Below are 19654 nucleotides of genomic sequence, written 5' to 3' on the forward strand. Positions count from 1 at the left end.
AAATGCGGCAACAGCTAATCCTAGTACAGCGGTCACCTAGGTGTGCAGATGAAAAGAGGCTTTGCCGATATGATTAGCACTGCTGACAACTGCACTGTTGTACTTCTTCATGCTCTCAAAAGGAAAGGCAAATGATTCAAAAAGCAATCTACTCTATCTGTGCCAAAGGAACCATAAAACAAAGCATGATTATTACAGACTGTTAACTTCTGACATTTGTTCAGACGGTTCAGCCAGGCATTCTTTTTTTAATGGAAGTTCAGTTTAACTTGACTGCATGAGGAAAATTGCTGGGCAGTGTGAAAGTCAGTCTAAGTTAAACCAGATAGTCATTTCTCTAGCTCTTTATTCTGAAGATCTCGATCACCGTAAAGATGAGAAAAAATTCAGGATTTCTGTTGATCACGTCTGCATCCTTAACATTAAATGGGAGCATAATTGCAAGCAAAGAGTTTCTGCAACCACAGTAAGTGCTGTTAGTACCTGTTTGATCGCTAATGTTTATTTTTGTGCTTGTAGGGCTTGCAAATGTAAAACTTAAGAAAATTATTATTATTTAGTATTTATATAGCGCCAACATATTCTGCAGCGCTGTACAGAATATATATTGTCTTGTCACTAACTGTCCCTTAGAGGGGCTCACAATCTAATCTGTGCCATAGTCATATGTCTATGCTATGTATCTTATAGTGTAGTGTATGTTATGTAGTCTAGGGCCAATTTAGGGTAAAGCCAAATCACTTATCTGTATGTTTTTGGGATGTGGGAGTAATGCTATATTTGTTGATTGTAATAATTATAGGAGTATCCAATATTTGAATAATCCACAAGCTTTTTAGGAGCCCTTAACCTATGACCGACACTTTGGTTTATAAAGCAGGAGAAAAAAACATCAGTTACATACACCCATTTCTTATTTTACCTGTGTAAAATGTAATAAAGCATTTGAGTATTTTAATGTTTATTTTGAATTTTTTTTACCAGATAGAGCTTTTCCAAATGATGATACCACTTGTGTATACTTGCTGTTAAAGCTAAATCCAAATATCTGCTTTAATAGTAGCGTTATTTATAAATTCAGAGTGCATTTATTCATGTTTTTCTTTGATCTGGAGGATTGCTTAAAAGCTGGAGCACAATATTTTAGTAACACTGAACAGCCTCTCTCTAGGGAGGCCCAGTACATTGTTATGTTTACTCTTTATGGTATATCGTCTTCTCATTTCTGATTTTCATGAGCAAAATGTCAAGTTGATCCATTAATGAATGTGTCTGTTGTGCCGGGCTGTAGGAGACATTCCCACTTGCATGTTTTTCTATTATTTTCGTTTTGTGTTGGGCAGTATCTGATTTACAAATATTCAGTAATCGTATATGCAAGAAGGTACCCCTATAATGCATCACTTCGGCACAGCAAGTGTATATTCAAATTGTTCCTTTATGTCCCTGAAAAAGGCAGGCATAGATATAGGGCCGCTAATGTAGTGTCCTGTTTTACATAATACGACTTGCAGCAGCAGTTGTTTCAGGCCATGTTGGCCTTCATAAATGCAAAGCATGGTCTGATGCACCTTTAAAACCATGATGTGTGTGTTGCTTTAAATGTTGCTGGACCCCAGTATGCTCCCAGTTAAGGTTAGATGCATGATGTGTCTGCTTGCTGTGGTGTGGGATGGTGTAGAAGCCATTTTGGCAAAGAAGACTGACGTTGACCTGGCTTAGTGCAAAACACTGCAGGTTTGTTTTTTTGGGGTAACATTTTAATATTAGTGTTTTTATTACTGTATGTGCTAGATGGGGTTCAAATTTGAGTCCAAGGATAACTGTCGTGGCTTTCTGCACACGTCTACATCAAAAGGTTGTGGCAGGGCACTCCATCAATGCAGTATTGGGTGCTTGATACTGTGACATAGGCAATGTCTCCTCAAATCAGCAATCCAATGTATCAGCACACCACTCCAGATTAATCACGCTCTTTTCTTGAGCTATGTATATCCACAAGGATGATAAGCCGACAATTGTTTCAGGGGCCGCATGGGGTCCCCCTTTATCAAGGCGTGTGTAACCACACGCCTTGATAAAGGGGGACCCTGCGCAGCCCCCGAAACAATTGTCGGCTTATCATCCTTGTGGATATACATAGCTCAATAAAAGAGCATGATTAATCTAGAGTGGTGTGCTGATGCATTGGATTGCTGTTTCTGCACATGTCGGCTGACAGCAGTGGATTGTCAGCAGAAGGAATCGCACATGATGTCCTATCTTTTGTATGTTTTTTTTTTTTGCAATTTTGCCATGTGGAGAAATACATGCAAATTCTTCAAGTGTCTTGTCTTAATGCATGTATGTTGGAGTATTAAGTTGCCCAAAGAGAGATTTGCTCATTATTTGTTGGTTCACTAAAGGTTTTATTTTGGGACTATGCTAGTAGGGCCTAGCTGAAAAAAGGGACTCGATGTAAGAACACAACATGTTGTTAAAATTATGAACTTGATTTTTTTAAGGAATGCCAAGCCGTTATTTTTTGTGAATACACCATAAATATTAAGGAATGTAAAATGTATAAGCTATAGGCTCACTATACACCAACCAGTGGTTTTGGATGTGTGCCTTGCTTTCAGGGGCATTAAAGTGAACCTGAGATGAAAGCCAGGGGGGGCAGGAGCCACCTGGGGAGATGGCAAGATGGCGAAGGACCAAGCGGCCTCAATGGGGGCTTAAAGCCCCAGGCAAGTATGGTACCTGAGATGTCTTTCATCTCAGGTACCATTTAAGAGAAAATTTGCATATTCGGGAGTGATGCATCATGGGAAACCACACTTGCTCACTTAAGGTTGAATTATTGCAAATACCTTCTATTTTAAGAAGGTAAATTTATATTTAGTAACACTTTTCAGTAAGCGGGCTTATTGGGTCTCTTATTGCCCTTTATACTCTTAGTGGTCCTAGGTCCCCATGAAATCTCTGGGTACTCTGTGAAGGATTCCAATAATTCAGCACATGTTGCCTGACTTTACCCAGGCATTGCAAACCTTAGTCACTTAACGGCAGGCACATTTTTTTAAAAAGGAAATCCAGGTCACATTTGCTGGATAACAAACAGATTGCTCTCCAGCCATGGAGATACCTTTTTAAATCTACCAGAAACTGCTTGTGTCTGTGACTGTAGAGAGTATAATCTGGCCTAACCAGCTTAGTCTGCTGCCACAATGACCTCTACTAGGATCAGTGGATTTTACCTTCCTGGCGGTAAGCTCGCGCTATGCCGCCGGAAGGCACCGCTCGGGTTGCCCGCTCACCGCTGGGCTGATTTGCATAATTTTTTTTTTTTTGCTACACGCAGCTAGCACTTTGCTAGCTGCGTGTGCAATCCGATCGCCGCCACTACCCGCCGATATCCATCGCGCCGCAGCCGCCCCCCCCCCCAGACCCTGTGCGCTGCCTAGCCAATCAGTGCCAGGCAGCGCTGAGGGGTGGATCGGAGTCCCCTTTGATGTGACAACGTCGAGGACGTCTGTGACGTCATCCCGCCCGTCGCCATGGCGACGGGGGATCTCCTGATCTCCGATCGCCTCCGGCGGTCGGAGGGACTGGGGGGATGCCACTGAGCAGCGGCTATCATGTAGCGAGACCTTGTCTCGCTACATGAAAAAAGTAAAAATAAAAAACTGCCCCCTGGCGGATTTTAATAAACCGCCAGGAGGGTTAAAGTGAAGATGATCTCTTTAAGTTTTGTTATCACAGAATAGTCCCATAGTTGCAGTTTAACCTGGAGTTCAAGAGGTGGACAACAATTCAATAGTTGATATTTGGACTATGCGTTATCAATAATTTTAAGAATTGTTTAGCTTTTTAACACATGACAAAAAAAAGTAGAGGAGTACTTTGCCTAAAACAGTAAATTTAAAACAGTGCTTTTATTTTGCAATATGCCTGCTTTTGATTGGACCATGCAACAAAGGAGAAAGATGGTGCTCTCCACAGAATGCTTTAATCTTACACTTTTGTTTTGTTTGTTTTTTTGAGTCAATTATTATCCTTCAAGAGTTGCAAACTCCTAATTGTTCATTATGTCAAATGCCAGTTGTAAGGAAAAACTCCATGATGCTAAATTGGATTGAGGATTAAACAAAAAAACATCTGCAATCATTACTTCAAAAGTTTTCAGCTGCAAACTGTCAGGCTCTAGCTTCTTGAATAAATCAGGCGAATGATGAGATAAATTGCTTAATTCAAAGCTTCAAAGATAAGGCAATTGTTCTTTAAAACAGTTGATGGCTACATGTGTAAACTAGACTATATTAAAGAGGCATTGTAATGGCAAAGTATAATGCAGCAAATTATTCAGGATACCCATTTTTATGGTAATTTTCCTGGTTTCAGCATCCAAAACACTTATATATATAATATACATATATATATATATATATATATATATATATATATATATATATATATATATATATATATATATATATATATATATATATATATATATATATATATATATATATATAATATTTTATATATATATATATAATATTTTATATATATAATATTTTATATATATATATATATATATATATTTTTTTTATATATATATATATATATATATATATATATATATATATATATATTTTTATATATATGTTTATATATATATATATATATATTTTGTAGGGGCCATCGGGGCTGGGTAATAGATGGGAGGTATATTTCCCCGGTATTTGGACTATGGTCACTTTAAAACCCTGTGTGGTCCTAGGAAGGGAGTCCGGATTTTAGCAGCAAGCAGTTGCTGCTTGGTTTTTTTCTTCTCAGGGCCGGACTCCTGGGATGGGAGGGAAGGAAGGGCGGGCCTTCCCATCCCACCTAGGTACACACCTGGTTGTCAGTGAGGCTGAGAGTCTCACTAATTATGGTATTGATGAGATGCAAATTTATGCTTAAGAAGCAGCCTCAGAGGCAGTCTGAGGAGAGGTGTTGAAGGAGTAGCAAGTATGCTATGGAAGCTCCTGACAAGGAATATTGGAGTATTTGATGGAAGCCAAACCATACCCTGTCTGTTGTTTGTATGGTGTTGGCCTGATGAAAACTGAACTTTGTTTGATCCTGCTGGACTGTATATTACCAAGCTGAAGTAAGCTGAACTGTTATTTTCCAGTTATTACTGCTGCATTGAAGCTGTTTTCTTCTACTGCACAATAAACGGACTTTGTTTTATACATCTGTGTACTGCGTGCTGGCTGCGACCCCCTCTAAACTTCACAACTGGTGCTCGGATGCGGGCAGCGCAGCACTGCAGGAAAAGATAAAGTTCCGTTTAAAAAGTGACATTTAAAGGGCCAGTCTCCTTGTATGCATGATGGAGGAATTGCTGAAACAAATGGCCTTAGCAACTGTGCAGCTACAGCAGAGTATGGTGTCTCAGCAGGCGAGTATGGTGACTCAACAGCAAGCCACGGAAGCCCTGCGAGAGGCCTCAGAGGCGCAAGCCAAAATCCTGCTTGAGGCGGTGCAGAAGCTGGCCCAGGGGAGAGAGACAGCAGGAGCTGCCCCTAGCAACCAGGCGATGGTGAGAGCCAGCCACTTCCTGCAGAAACTAACCCCCACCGATGATGTGGAAGCCTTTCTGAAAACGTTCGAAAGGACAGCAGGGCGGGAAGGATGGCCGAAAGACAAATGGGCTGGTATCCTTGCACCGTTCCTGACGGGAGAACCCCAGAAGGCCTACTACGATCTCAACTCTGCAGACGCGATCGACTACAGGCAGAGATCCTGGCCCGACTAGGTGTAACAACAGCGGTCCGGGCACAGAGGGTGTACAGCTGGCAATACCGGATGGAGCATCCAGCCAGATCGCAGATGTATGACCTTATCCAACTGGCGACAAAGTGGCTGCAACCAGAGGTACTTACCGGGCCTGAGATGGTGGAGCGATTCGTGCTGGATCGTTTTCTGCGTGCCTTGCCAGTGGGACTACAGCGATGGGTCAGTCATGCAGACCCCAAAAAAGCAGAGCAGCTGGTGGAGTTGGTGGAGAGATATACCGTAGTGGAAGATCTACTCTCTCCAAAGGGCCAGGCGGGCCCCATCTTACCCCGTGTTGCAAGGTTCCCTGACTCTGGAAAGGGTGCTTCGCGGAACCCCGCAACCAGCATCACCAGAAATAGGGAAGTATTCCCAAAAGCTGCTCAGGGGTTGCCACTTGCTATGGCTACACCCCGGAAGGGAGGTGTGATCCAGTGTTGGAGATGTTCTGCTTGGGGCCATACCAGAGCCCAGTGTCCACTGCAGGAGGGACTACGGAGGGTGTCCTTTTTTGCCCAGGAGGTATGCCTGGCAGAGTGCCAGGAGAGTTTTGTGTGTCCCGTCAGTGTGAACCAGGTACCTGCCAAAGCCTTGCTGGACTCAGGCAGTATGGTAACCATGGTGCATGCTGATCTGATTGGAACTATTGACACTGTGCTAAAGCCGCTTAAGGTGGTGTGTATTCACGGAGACACAAAGACTTATCCTGTGGTGCCAGTGTCGATTTCAACGGACTGTGGGACAATTACTCACGACGTCGGAGTGGTAAGAAACCTAATGTGCCAAGTTATATTGGGTCGAGACTTTCCACTATTTTGGGTACTGTGGGAGAATGTCAAGGGGAAGTTGTTTAAGGACTCTGATAATAACTTAGCCCCTCCTCCCCCTACCAGAGAACTTGATGTACCAAGTCTAGATACAAATGTTGCAGAAAATGTATTGCAAAATGATCATGTATTATTGCAAAAAGATGATGTCATGTTGCCAATGGATGAAAATGAGACTGACCATCCTTGTCGGGACCCTGAGCAGGTTACTGAGGGGGGGGATGATTCCCCATTACAAGTTATGTTGGGCGAGGATGATGAGGAATCTTCCCCCCAATCTATGCTCCCTGACCTGGATGTGTCAAAAGGGTTGTTTATCACTGCGCAGATGCGGGATCCAACGTTATCCCATGCGAGAGAACAAGTATCTGTGGTAAATGGAGTTCCCCAGGAACCGGGGGCAGAGGAGAGATTCCCTCATTTTTCAGTTCATGGGGATATGTTATATCGGGTTGCCAAGGTCAGAGAAGAGGTTGTTGAGCAGCTGCTAGTGCCTCAGGAGTTTCGGAGGATGGTACTAGACTTGGCTCACAATGAAGCATTGGGAGGTCACCTGGGTGCCGAGAAAACGGAGGCGCGGATAACTGACAGGTTTTACTGGCCTGGGTTAAAGGCCGAAGTAAAGAATTACTGCGCTTCTTGCCCCACCTGTCAGTTGACCGCGCCAGTGTCCCATTTTCGAAGCCCTTTGGTGCCCTTGCCAATCATCGAGGTGCCATTCGAGCGCATTGCCATGGATATAGTGGGGCCACTGGTAAAGTCTGCCAGGGGGCACCAATATATCCTTGTCATACTCGACTATGCCACTCGCTACCCGGAAGCCTTTCCGTTAAGAAAACCCACGTCCAAAGCTATCGCCCGAGAATTGTTTAATATGTTCACTCGGACGGGTTTTCCTAAGGAAATTCTTACGGACCAAGGAACCCCGTTTATGTCTAAAGTGATGGGTGATGTGTGTAAACTGTTCCAGATTAAGCAGATGAGAACCTCTGTTTACCACCCTCAGACAGATGGGCTGGTGGAACGGTTTAATAAAACCTTAAAAATGATGTTAAAAAGAGTTTTTCAAAGGGACGGAAAAGATTGGGATTGTTTATTGCCGGCAGTGATGTTTGCTGTTCGGGAGGTACCTCAAGCCTCCACAGGTTTTTCACCATTTGAACTGGTCTATGGGCGCAGACCTCGAGGGTTGCTTGACTTGGTCAAAGAAACCTGGGAAAGTGAGTCCAGTCCCCACAAAAGTGTGGTGGAACACGTTTCCCAGTTGCAAGAACGCATTGCCAAGGTGATGCCCCTGGTCAAGGAACACTTACTGGCAGCCCAAGAAGAGCAGAGTCGGGTATACAACCGCTCCGCAAAGATCAGGCAGTTCCAGGTGGGGGATAGAGTGGCAGTATTGATCCCAACCGTGGAGAGTAAATTCTTGGCCAGGTGGCACGGTCCCTTCGAGATCGTTGAAAAAGTGGGGGAAGTGAATTATAAGGTACATCAGCCAGGGAGACGGAAACCCTATCAACTGTATCACGTCAATCTGTTAAAACCCTGGAAAGAGAGACCACGCCGGTTAGGGTAGGTGTGAGTGTTGTACCCAAAATCAGCATTGAGGATGTGAAAATAGCCCCCACTCTTTCCAAATCCCAGGTCCAACAAGTAAAAGAGTTTCTTCAGAGAAACAAGGGGATATTTTCGGATTTGCCTGGACTTACGGGTATGGTGGAGCACAACATTGTTACTGAGCCCAGGGCTAAAGTGTTTGTCAGGCCCTATCGCATCCCGGAGGCCCGCAGAAAGGCGGTGTCAGAGGAAGTGAAGCGCATGTTAGAATTGGACGTTATTGAAGAATCGCAGAGTGAATGGTCAAGCCCGATTGTGTTGGTACCCAAGCCAAACGGAACTCTGCGATTCTGTAACGATTTCCGGAAATTAAACGAAATTTCCAAATTTGACGGTTATCCCATGCCCCGTGTGGACGAATTGATAGAAAGGTTAGGCCCAGCCCGCTACATAACCACATTAGATCTGACCAAAGGATATTGGCAAATACCCTTGGCCAAAGACGCCAGAGAGAAAACGGCATTTTCTACACCTGAGGGCCATTTTCAGTATAAAAGAATGCCGTTTGGGTTACAGACAGCCCCGGCCACATTTCAGAGAGTTATGGACAGAATGTTGCGTCCACACCAAAGATACGCGTCGGTCTATTTAGACGACATCGTAATTTTCAGTTCAGACTGGGAGTCCCACCTTCCCAAGGTGCAAGCAGTCCTGGATGCGTTAAAGAAGGCGGGTTTTACAGTGAACCCCGAGAAATGTGCCCTAGGTATGGAGGAAGCAAAGTACTTGGGGTACATTGTCGGAAGGGGGTTGGTAAAACCCCAAATTAACAAAATTGAGGCAATCCAGGAATGGCCCCGCCCCATCAGTAAGAAACAGGTTCGAGCTTTCTTAGGGATAGTGGGATACTACAGACGGTTCATTCCCAATTTTTCTACCCTAGCAGCTCCCCTAACTGACTTGACCAAGGGCCGGAAGTCAGTGATGATACAGTGGACAGCAGAGACAGAAAAAGCATTTTTGGAGCTGAAATCGGCATTATGTAGTCACCCTGTCCTGGTAGCCCCCGATTTCACTCGAGAGTTTGTAGTGCAGACAGATGCCTCAGATGTTAGGTTGGGGGCGGTCCTGTCTCAGGTGATTGATGGAGAAGAACATCCCATAGTTTTTCTCAGTCGGAAGCTGACGGCCGCTGAGAGAAACTATGCGGTAGTGGAGAGGGAATGCTTGGCCATAAAATGGGCCCTGGACTCCCTGCGCTACTATTTGTTGGGTAGAAAATTTAGGTTGATCTCTGACCATGCCCCGCTAGCATGGATGAAAAGAAACAAAGGAACGAATGCAAGAGTGTCCCGGTGGTTTCTCTCTCTCCAGGAGTTCAACTATGTGGTGGAACATAGGCCGGGTAAAGTGCACCAGAACGCTGATGCCCTTTCCCGAGTCCACTGTTTAGTGGGTCTATGTGCCTCCACCGCCTCGGGGTTGAGGCAGAGGGGGGGGGGATATGTAGGGGCCATCGGGGCTGGGTAATAGATGGGAGGTATATTTCCCCGGTATTTGGACTATGGTCACTTTAAAACCCTGTGTGGTCCTAGGAAGGGAGTCCGGATTTTAGCAGCAAGCAGTTGCTGCTTGGTTTTTTTCTTCTCAGGGCCGGACTCCTGGGATGGGAGGGAAGGAAGGGCGGGCCTTCCCATCCCACCTAGGTACACACCTGGTTGTCAGTGAGGCTGAGAGTCTCACTAATTATGGTATTGATGAGATGCAAATTTATGCTTAAGAAGCAGCCTCAGAGGCAGTCTGAGGAGAGGTGTTGAAGGAGTAGCAAGTATGCTATGGAAGCTCCTGACAAGGAATATTGGAGTATTTGATGGAAGCCAAACCATACCCTGTCTGTTGTTTGTATGGTGTTGGCCTGATGAAAACTGAACTTTGTTTGATCCTGCTGGACTGTATATTACCAAGCTGAAGTAAGCTGAACTGTTATTTTCCAGTTATTACTGCTGCATTGAAGCTGTTTTCTTCTACTGCACAATAAACAGACTTTGTTTTATACATCTGTGTACTGCGTGCTGGCTGCGACCCCCTCTAAACTTCACAATATATATTTGATATATATATATATATATATATATATATATTTGATATATATGTATATATTTGATATATATGTATATATTTAATATATATGTATATATTTGATATATATGTATATATTTGATATATATATATATATTTTATATATATATTTTATATATATTTTATATATATATATATATATATATATATATATATATATATATATATATATATATATATATATATATATATATATATATATATATATATAATATATATTTTTTTTATATATATATATATATATTTTATATATATTTTTTTTATATATATATATATATTTATATATATATATATATATATATATATATATATATATATATATATATATTTTATATTTATATATATATATATATATATATATATATATATATATATATATATATATATATATATATATATATATATATATATTTTATATTTATATATATATATATATATATATAAAATATATTGGTATGTAGCCCTACCTTTCCAGCGATGCTTAGCCGAGGTTGATTGGATATACAGAAGTCTGCTCCCCAGAGCATGCTGGGAGACCAGGTATATGTACGCCAGTATGGGTCTGATGCAGTTCCCCATCAGGTCCTCTCTGGCTGGTGAGTGCTGATTGGCCAGTATGGGTCTGATGTTTTTCAAATTTTACTGAGCTAATGGTTGATGATTTACATACCTGTTTCCCAACAGATCCTCTCATTAGTCTCTGCTCTGCGATTGGATGTTGGTATTTACACTTGTCTGATTGGTCCATGTGACCTTATAGAGATTGTATATAAATGCCTGTTTGTCTGTTACTCTTTTGAGTGAGCCTACACAACTTGAGGAAGGAGTATACCTCCGAAACAGAGCCTGTCGCATTCCCTGGGCTTTATCTCTTGCATGCGATAAAGAGCTTTAAATACATCTACGTGGTGCTGCTGATCTCTCCTTTGCTGCTTAGGGTGCTGCTGGACTGCAGCCCCATATCAGCCTAGCACAGATGCAGGAAGCCTCTGGACTATCTGACTACCCACTAACAAGATGAGAACCTACCCACTTACTCGCCGCTCCCGCTGTTCGCTCGCCCTGCTGTCGGTATGACAGCAGAGCTCCTTGAGCCGATTAGGAGCCAATTTCATTGGCTCCTGACCCTGTCATCAATGTGACCCAATCTCATTGACTCACATTAATCACAGGGTCAGGAGCCAATGAAATTGGCTCCTGACTGGCTCAGAGAGCTCTGCCATCATACAGATGGCAGAGTGGGTAGGCTGAGGTGATGGGTATGTGGCGTGAATGGCGGTAGCGCAGATTCAGTGGGGCAATTCATTTGTATGCATCAGTTTCTGGTACCAGTGTCAGTAATACTATCTCAGAAAAAAAAACAACTATGTAAATAGATAAACTTGCTCAACTTACATATGTATTGCACTGTCCACATTTTAATTTTAGTGATTTTTCTATAGTGTAAAAAAAAGAGAAAATCCTTTTTAGGATTGTCCATTTTGACTGTCTATCTTAAAGAGAAACTCCAACCAAGAATTGAACTTTATCCAATTCCCAATCAGTAGCTGATACCCCCTTTTACATGAGAAATATATTGCTTTTCACAAACAGACCATCAGGGGGCGCTGTATGACTGATTTTGTGCTGAAACCCCTCCCACAAGAAGCTGTGGGACTGCGAAACTTTTGGCAGTTTGTTACAATGTAACAAGGTTCACAGACAGGAATTAGCTGTTTACAGCTGTCTCTAACAGCCAAAACAGCTAGCAGCAGCTACATCACCTGCCCACAGTAAAAATGTCACCATGTAATAAATGTCAGAATGTAAATCTGGGAGACTAAAGATTTTACAATGAACAAACACTGACTAAATCATTTATACATAATTATTGTAAAAATGAAGCACTTTTTTTATTGCATTATTTTCACTGGAGTTCCTGTTTAAAGCCAATCCTGACATCCTTTTCTCCCTTACTCTGTCTGTGTATGCTTTGCCTGCCCTCCTCCCAGTCTTCAGACACTCCCAGCCTTCAGACACTCCCAGCCATCTTTGCAGTAGAAAGTGCATTGTCTCAGCATGAGAAATATTGGCCAATCAGAGAGTAACAGAGGTGTGGGAGGGGAAAACGGGAGGGAAAGAGGCTTCAGCTAAGCAGGCTGCATTAGTTATGTCTGAGGGGAAAGTAAAGAAGAAGAAAAGAAAACCCAGCATGTCCTGCAACTTTTCCTTTGTGCAGCAGATGTACCAAATAAGAGCCAGGGAAACTGGGGAATGATCTTTTCTGGAGAAGAAAATTAAGAGTGATTTTTAACTTTTGGATTGGCTGGTTAGCATCCTTCTTACTTGTTTACCAGACAAAAAAAAAATTGATATTTTGATATTATGCCTGACCGTTACACGTTAAGGGGCTAGAGACCGCTGGTACTGAAGGGGTTAAGTTAGAGATCATTGTCCCACAGGCATACACTGTACAATTCAAACACTTGTGTATACATTATTTTCCACAGGGCTATTGTACAGCTGTAAAAAAAAAAAAAATACAGAACAATTTTAACACTTAGTTTTTCAAAAGTAATGACTTCAAACATTTTTGACTACAGGCAAATGAGAATCGATGCATTAGATGGATAATAACATCCTCTCCTACATTTCCTAATCTTTGTGACATCCCTACACCAGCAGAAGGCAGAGAGGAGGGTTACGTGCTAAACTGTAAGACCTGAGCAGCTATCTAATAGCTGGGCCTGTGGGGCATGCATCTGAGCCAGAAAAAGGTGAGATAAGACTGGGGGCATTACATGGATAAGTTGAGGAGGAAAAGCTTTCTACTAATTGGCCCCAGGAGACTCCACAGTCCTTCATACAGTATACTGGTATATATGTGTGTGAAACAAAACAGACAGCACTGTCAAATGTAACACACACTTCTCACTTGTTTGTAGACTACAAGAACTAGCTCACCCACATATTATTTGTTCCTTAATTTTTTTGTGCCTAGACTTTAAAGTGTACCTGAAGTGACATGTGACATGATGAGATAAACATAGTACATATTGTATTAATTCTACTTGAAACTTCCTTGTTTTTCCTTTTTTAATTTTTTTTTATTTTAACGGTTAATAAACTAATGCTTTATCTATGCAGATGAGGGGGTTGTACTAGCATCTCTTCTAAAAATGATTAAAGACGCCATAACACTTTTGTCTGGCTGAACAAACACTTCTGATAATTGGATAGTACTGAAAAGTTTAATAGCTCATAATTTATCTGTGTGGAAGTTGAATGAACCAGATTTTATGTCACACTGACATTGCTTCAGGGGCAACACTATAAGCGCGCCTGTAGTACTCAGTGCGAATGTTGCCACGGTAACGCGTGTTACTAACAACTGTACTCAAGTACCGCATGTTGCCCTTCTAGCGTAAATCGCTGTATACACTGCCAGTAGTAACGGTAATATTGCTGGATGCTGTCTACATACAGCAATACTGTATTATCACAGTTTAGTGCATTAACCCCAATGGGCTCTATTCACAAAACTTCGTATTAATGACTTATTTATCATCTATTTAATAAAAATAACCTTTCAGCACATTTGCGAGCAAAACCATCACATAAGTAAGTTGTTCCTGATTAACTTAAAGGGAATCTGAAGTGAAAATAAATTTATGATGTAATAATTTGTATGTGTAGTACAGCTAAGAAATAGAACATTAGTGGCAGAGGTATGAGTCTAATATTGTTTCCAGTATAGGAAGAGTTAAGAAACTCCAGTTCTTATCTATGCAGAAAAGCTTCACTGATCTCACTGACTTTCAAAATCGCAGAGAGCTCGGTCTTCTAAAGCTTATCTCAAGTGTCTGTCACTGTATTGTGTTTTTTTCTGCAGAGGAAAGTTCGAAAAAGGTCATTAGCCTGCTCTGTGAAATCATTTAGAATGCTGAGTGTAGTGTGTAAACTGTGAATATTAGAGAATGATGCAATGTTATAAAAAAACAACTATATAACTGAAAATAAAAATATGTGACTGTTCTTTGCTGCTAATGCTCTATTAATTATCCGTACTACACAACCAATTCATTATATCATATTTTATTTTTTTCGTTTGTGTCACTGTAATTTCAATATTTTTCTTACCTTAATTACATTATATTTTGTTCTCTGTGGAAGCTTAAATATGTAACATAGATAAGGTGAAAACGGCAAAAACAGGTGAAAAATCTTTGTGAATCATGCCCAATGTCTGCTAAGGCTGACTTCTGTGCAGCTGTATTGCCTTCTCTGGAGCGCTTGTTAGAACAGGAATATGCAGAAAACTGTCACACAGGAGTACAGCTGCATTTGCAGCCATAGCTGGTTGACCCATTCAGTGCATTCTGTGCAATGCAGTGGACAAAGATCTGATTTAGCTCTGTGTTTGTCCAATGACAAAAAGTTTTATTTTAGAATCGTTTATTTTCATTGTGATGTAATTCTTCCCCATATTGTAGCACAGCCGCATATTGTCCTTTTTGCCTTATTCCTAATGACTCCAGATGGATCTCAGGAGGGCCAGATGGTTTAGGAATGTATGCAGGCTTTCAGAAGCTCACTGTCTGTTGATTAACAAATTCTCATCAGCTGCATAAAATGAGTCAGGCTGGGTTATGGGGTTGAGACTTATATCTGAGGCTAGTGTAGGTATGGCCCCAAAACATGTGATTCTCATAGTGCTGAAATACTGTGCTTATTGCTGCATTGTGCTAAGCTGCAATGTCTTTATAGCAGCTGGCAGGAGGAAATCATTGCAAAACTATTATCTCTCAAAACAGCCACTGCATTATATGTACAGTATACTTTATGCATAGGCTAATACTAGAGCAGAATTATGGCAAAAACCCTTACAAGGCATGGTCCAATTAGCCCCAAAAGGGAAAAAAATTCCTTCCTGACTCCAGATGGCAATCAGATAAGATCCATGGATCAACATCATTGGGCATTACCTAGTAATTGTAGCCATGGATGTCTTTCAACGCAAGGAAAGCATCTAAGTCCCCTTTAAAGGAAAGGTTCAGGGAGGGTGGAGAAAAAATAAAAATCAATTTCCACTTACCTGGGGCTTCCTCCAGCCCGTGGCAGGCAGGAGGTGCCCTCGCCGCCGCTCCGCGCATGCGCAGTACAGCCCGGCGGACGTACGATCACGTCAGAGCGCCGACGTGGGACGCAGAAGTACCAGGACTTGGAGCGCAGAAGATCCCGACCTGGCAGCCGGCCTGGCCAGGTCGGGTAGACCACCGGGAGCCTGCGGAGCGGCGGCGAGGGCACCTCCTGCCTGCCACGGGCTGGAGGAAGCCCCAGGTAAGTGGAAATTGATTTTTATTTTTCCTCCACCCTCCCTGAACCTTCCCTTTAAATGCAGGTATAGCATTTGCCATAACTACTTCCTGTGGCAATGCATTATACATCTTAATCACTCTTGCTGTAAAGAACCCTTTCCTAAATAAATGGCTAAAACGTTTTTGCTCCATGCGCAGATCATGTCCTCTAGTACTTTGAGAAGGCCTTGGGACAAAAAGCGAATCCGCCAAGCTTTTATATTGCCCTCTGATGTATTTATACATGTTAATTAGATCCCCTCTAAGGCGTCTTTTCTCTAGACTAAATAAACCCAGTTTATCTAACCTTTCTTGGTAAGTGAGACCTTCCATCCCACGTATCAATTTTGTTGCTCGTCTCTGCACCTGCTCTAAAACTGCAATATCCTTCCTGTAATGTGGTGCCCAGAATTGATTTCCATATTCCAGATGTGGCCTTACTAGAGAGTTAAACAGGGACAATATTATGCTAGCATCTCGAGTTTTTTTTCCCCTTTTAATGCATCCCAAAATTTTGTTAGCTTTAGCTGCAGCAGCTTGGCATTGAGTACGATTATTTAACTTGTTGTCGATGAGTACTCCTAAGTCCTTCTCCAAGTTTGATGTCCCCAACTGTATCCCATTTATTTTGTATGGTGCTAGACCATTGGTATGACCAAAATGCATGACTTTACATTTTTCAACATTGAAATTCATCTGCCATTTATGTGCCTATATAGCCATCCTATCCAGATTCTGTTGCAATATGTCCCTATCTTCCTGAGAGTTGATGATTCTGCTGCACAATTTTGTATCATCTGCAAAAATGGCAACATTGCTTACTACTGCATCTACTAGGTCATTAATAAATAAATTGAAGAGCACTGGACCCAGTACAGACCCCTGTGGGATCCCACTGCTAACAGTCACCCATTTTGAGTATGATCCATTGACCACAACTCTTTGTTTTCTGTCCATTAGCCAGTTCCCTATCCATGCACACAGACTCTAACCCAGTCCTGGCATCCTCAACTTTTGCACCAGACTTTTGTGTGGAATAGTGTCGAAGGCCTTTGCAAAGTCCAAGTATATCACATCTACAGCATTCCCAATATCCACATTAGCGTTCACTACCTCATAAAAGCTGAGCATGTTAGTCAAACAGGACCTGTCTTTAGTAAACCCATGTTGATGCTGAGAAATAAGATTATTTTCTACTATGAAGTCCTGTATATATCTCTTAGTAACTCCTCAAATAGTTTGCATACAACTGATGTTAAAGGGAAGGTTCAGGGAGGGGGTAAAAAAAATAAAAATCCATATCCACTTACCTGGGGCTTCCTCCAGCCTGTGGCAGGCAGGAGGTGCCCTCGCCGCTGCTCCAGAGGCTCCCGGTCGTCTCCGGTGGCTGACCCGACCTGGCCAGGCCCGGCTGCCAGGTCGGGCTCTTCTGCGCTCCAATCTGCGCCTCACGGGGGCGCGCTGACGTCATCGGACGTCCTCTGGGCTGTACTGTGCAGGCGCAGTAGTTCTGCGCCTGTGCAGTACAGCCTGGAGGACGTCTGATGACGTCAGTGCGCCCGCGTGGAACGCAGAAGAGCCCGTCGTTGGAGCGCAGAAGAGCCCGACCTGGCAGCCGGCCTGGTCGGGTCGGCCACCGGAGACCACCGGGAGCCTCCGGAGCGGCGGCGAGGGCACCTCCTGCCTTCCACAAGCTGGAGGAAGCCCCAGGTAAGTGGATATTGATTTTTATTTTTTTTTCCCCCTCCCTGAACCTTCCCTTTAAGCTTACAGGTCTATAATTTCCTGGATCAGATTTTTTTGCCCTTCTTAAATAATGGGAAAACGTGGGCTGTACACCAATCCACTGGGACTCTGCCAGTTGAAAGAGAGTCACAGATAAGATAAAGGGGTTTATCTATAACTGAACTTAATTCCCTTAGGACCCGAGGATGCATGCCATCCGGGCCAGGTGCCTTGAGACTCTTCTGCATCTGTAATTTGCAACAGTGATGTTTCCCTTGTGAAGACAGAAGCAAAGAAAGCATTTAATAACTCTGCCTTACCTTGGTCATCCACCATTGAGTTCCCACCCTCATCCTTTAGGAATCCAATACAGTCAACCTTACTTTTTTTTAGAGTTGATGTACTTGTAAAACTTCTTTGGGTTAGATTTGATTTCCCTAGCGATTTGATTTTCAGCCTCAATCAATTTGCCAGCCTAATTTCTTTTTTACAACTTTTATTGCACTCCTTATAATTGCTTAATGCAGCCTCGGTCCCCTCCTGTTTTTAGGACCTTATAGGCATTCTTTTTCCCCTTCATTTTATCTCTAACCTTTCTATTCATCCATAGAGGCCTTTTTTTATTCCTAGACATTTTGTTTCCATATGGGATATACATACTACAATATTGATTGAGAATAAGTTTAAAAGCTTGCCATTTCCCTTCAGTGTCCTCCCCTTGTAGTACATTATCCCAGTTCACCAAACTTAGTGCCTGCCTAATTTGATTGAACTTTGCTTTTCTAAAATTCATAGTTTTAGTGGTTCTGCTGCCCCACGGCCTATCAGTCACCAGATCAAAGGTTATCATGTTGTGATCACTATTTTACCAAATGTTCTTGAACCTGCACATTTGATACACTATCTGGTCTATTAGAAATGATCAAATCCAGTAACGCATTCCCCCTAGTTGATTCCATTACCATTTGAGTCAAGTAATTGTCCTGTAGTGATGCCAGAAATCTGCTGCTTTTACCAGAATGGGTAGCCTCAATACTCCAGTCAATGTCTGGAAAGTTGAAGTCACCCATAATGATGACCTCATTTTTAGGGCCCGTTTCCACTATCGCGAATCCGCATGCGTTGCCCGCATGCGGATTCGCACAGTCAGTACAAGTGGATGGGACTGTTTCCACTTGTGCGTTTCCCCGCACGTTTTTCTGTGCAGAAAAAATCTGCAGGGTAGGGGCCTCAGAATTCGCCTGCGTGTGGAATGCAGGCGAATCGCACGCAATGTATTTAATAGGGAAATCGCATGCGTTTTCCCCATGCGTTTTTTGCCGCGATTTCGCATGCGATTTCGCATAGGTACCCATGTTAATTCACACAGGCATTGACATGGTTAAAATCGCATACAGCCTTACCTATGCGAAATCGCGGCAAAAAACGCATGCGGAATCGCACCCGCATGCGATTTGCCTGCGGTGATTCGCCGGCGATTTCGTAACGCTATAGTGGAAACGGGCCCTTACTTGCAGCTTTTTCAATCTGCTGTAGTAATTGCAGTTCTGCAGCTTCATGAATATGTGGTGGCCTGTAGCATACCCCAATAAGCAATTGGCAACCTTTATTTCCACCATGAATATTCACATACATCTTCACAATCTTCCTCCATCTCATCGTTCAGGACAGCTGTAAAATAATTTTTAACAAAGAGACAAACCCCTCCACCTTTTTTCCCTGTTCTATCCTTCCTAAACACATTGAATTCGCTATCCAGTCATGGCTTTCATCCATCCATGTCTCTGTTATTCCGACAATGTTATAGCCTTTGTCAATCAGAATGAACTCTAGTTAGTCTATTTTATTTGCAAGGCTTCTAGCATTGGTTACCATGCACTTTTATATTTTTACCACCACATTTACCAATTTTGGTTACATGAAATGGGTTACTTGAAGTTTTACCAACCTCCTTACTCTTTACATTGTCCCCACCCCTCTCTCCACATGTTAGGCTCCCACTGTCTTTTTACCTTATCTTGTCTACATATTGAGACTTTACCCTCCCGCCTCCCCCCAGATCCTAGTTTAAAATCTCCTCCAACAGTTTAGCCATCTTCTCCCCCAATGCAGCTGCACCCTCCCCATTAAGGTACAGCAAATCCCTGCTGTAGAACCTGTAGCCGACTGCAAAGTCTGCCCAGTTCTCCAGGAACCCAAACCCCTCCTCCCTACACCAATTTTTCAGCCACTTATTTAACTCCCTAAGCTCCCTCTGTCTCT

At 42.6% G+C, this 19654-nt stretch overlaps 1 protein-coding gene across 5 annotated transcripts in view; it reads left to right on the plus strand.

Annotated features, from left to right (window-relative positions):
• CAMKK1 (calcium/calmodulin dependent protein kinase kinase 1) overlaps positions 1-19654 on the plus strand; it is a 350786-nt gene that overhangs the window by 67867 nt on the left and 263265 nt on the right. For 3 of the 5 annotated variants that reach the window (XR_011026205.1, XM_068268511.1, XM_068268515.1), the window contains exon 1: positions 92-466. The exons of the other annotated variants lie outside the window; for them this stretch is intronic. The gene's annotated coding sequence lies outside the window, so the exon portion shown is untranslated. Of the gene's footprint in view, positions 1-91; positions 467-19654 lie in introns of those variants that run through there. 5 annotated transcript variants of the gene reach the window in all.

This window comes from Hyperolius riggenbachi, chromosome 2 (assembly GCF_040937935.1).
Source record: "Hyperolius riggenbachi isolate aHypRig1 chromosome 2, aHypRig1.pri, whole genome shotgun sequence".
Classification (NCBI taxonomy): domain Eukaryota; kingdom Metazoa; phylum Chordata; class Amphibia; order Anura; family Hyperoliidae; genus Hyperolius; species Hyperolius riggenbachi.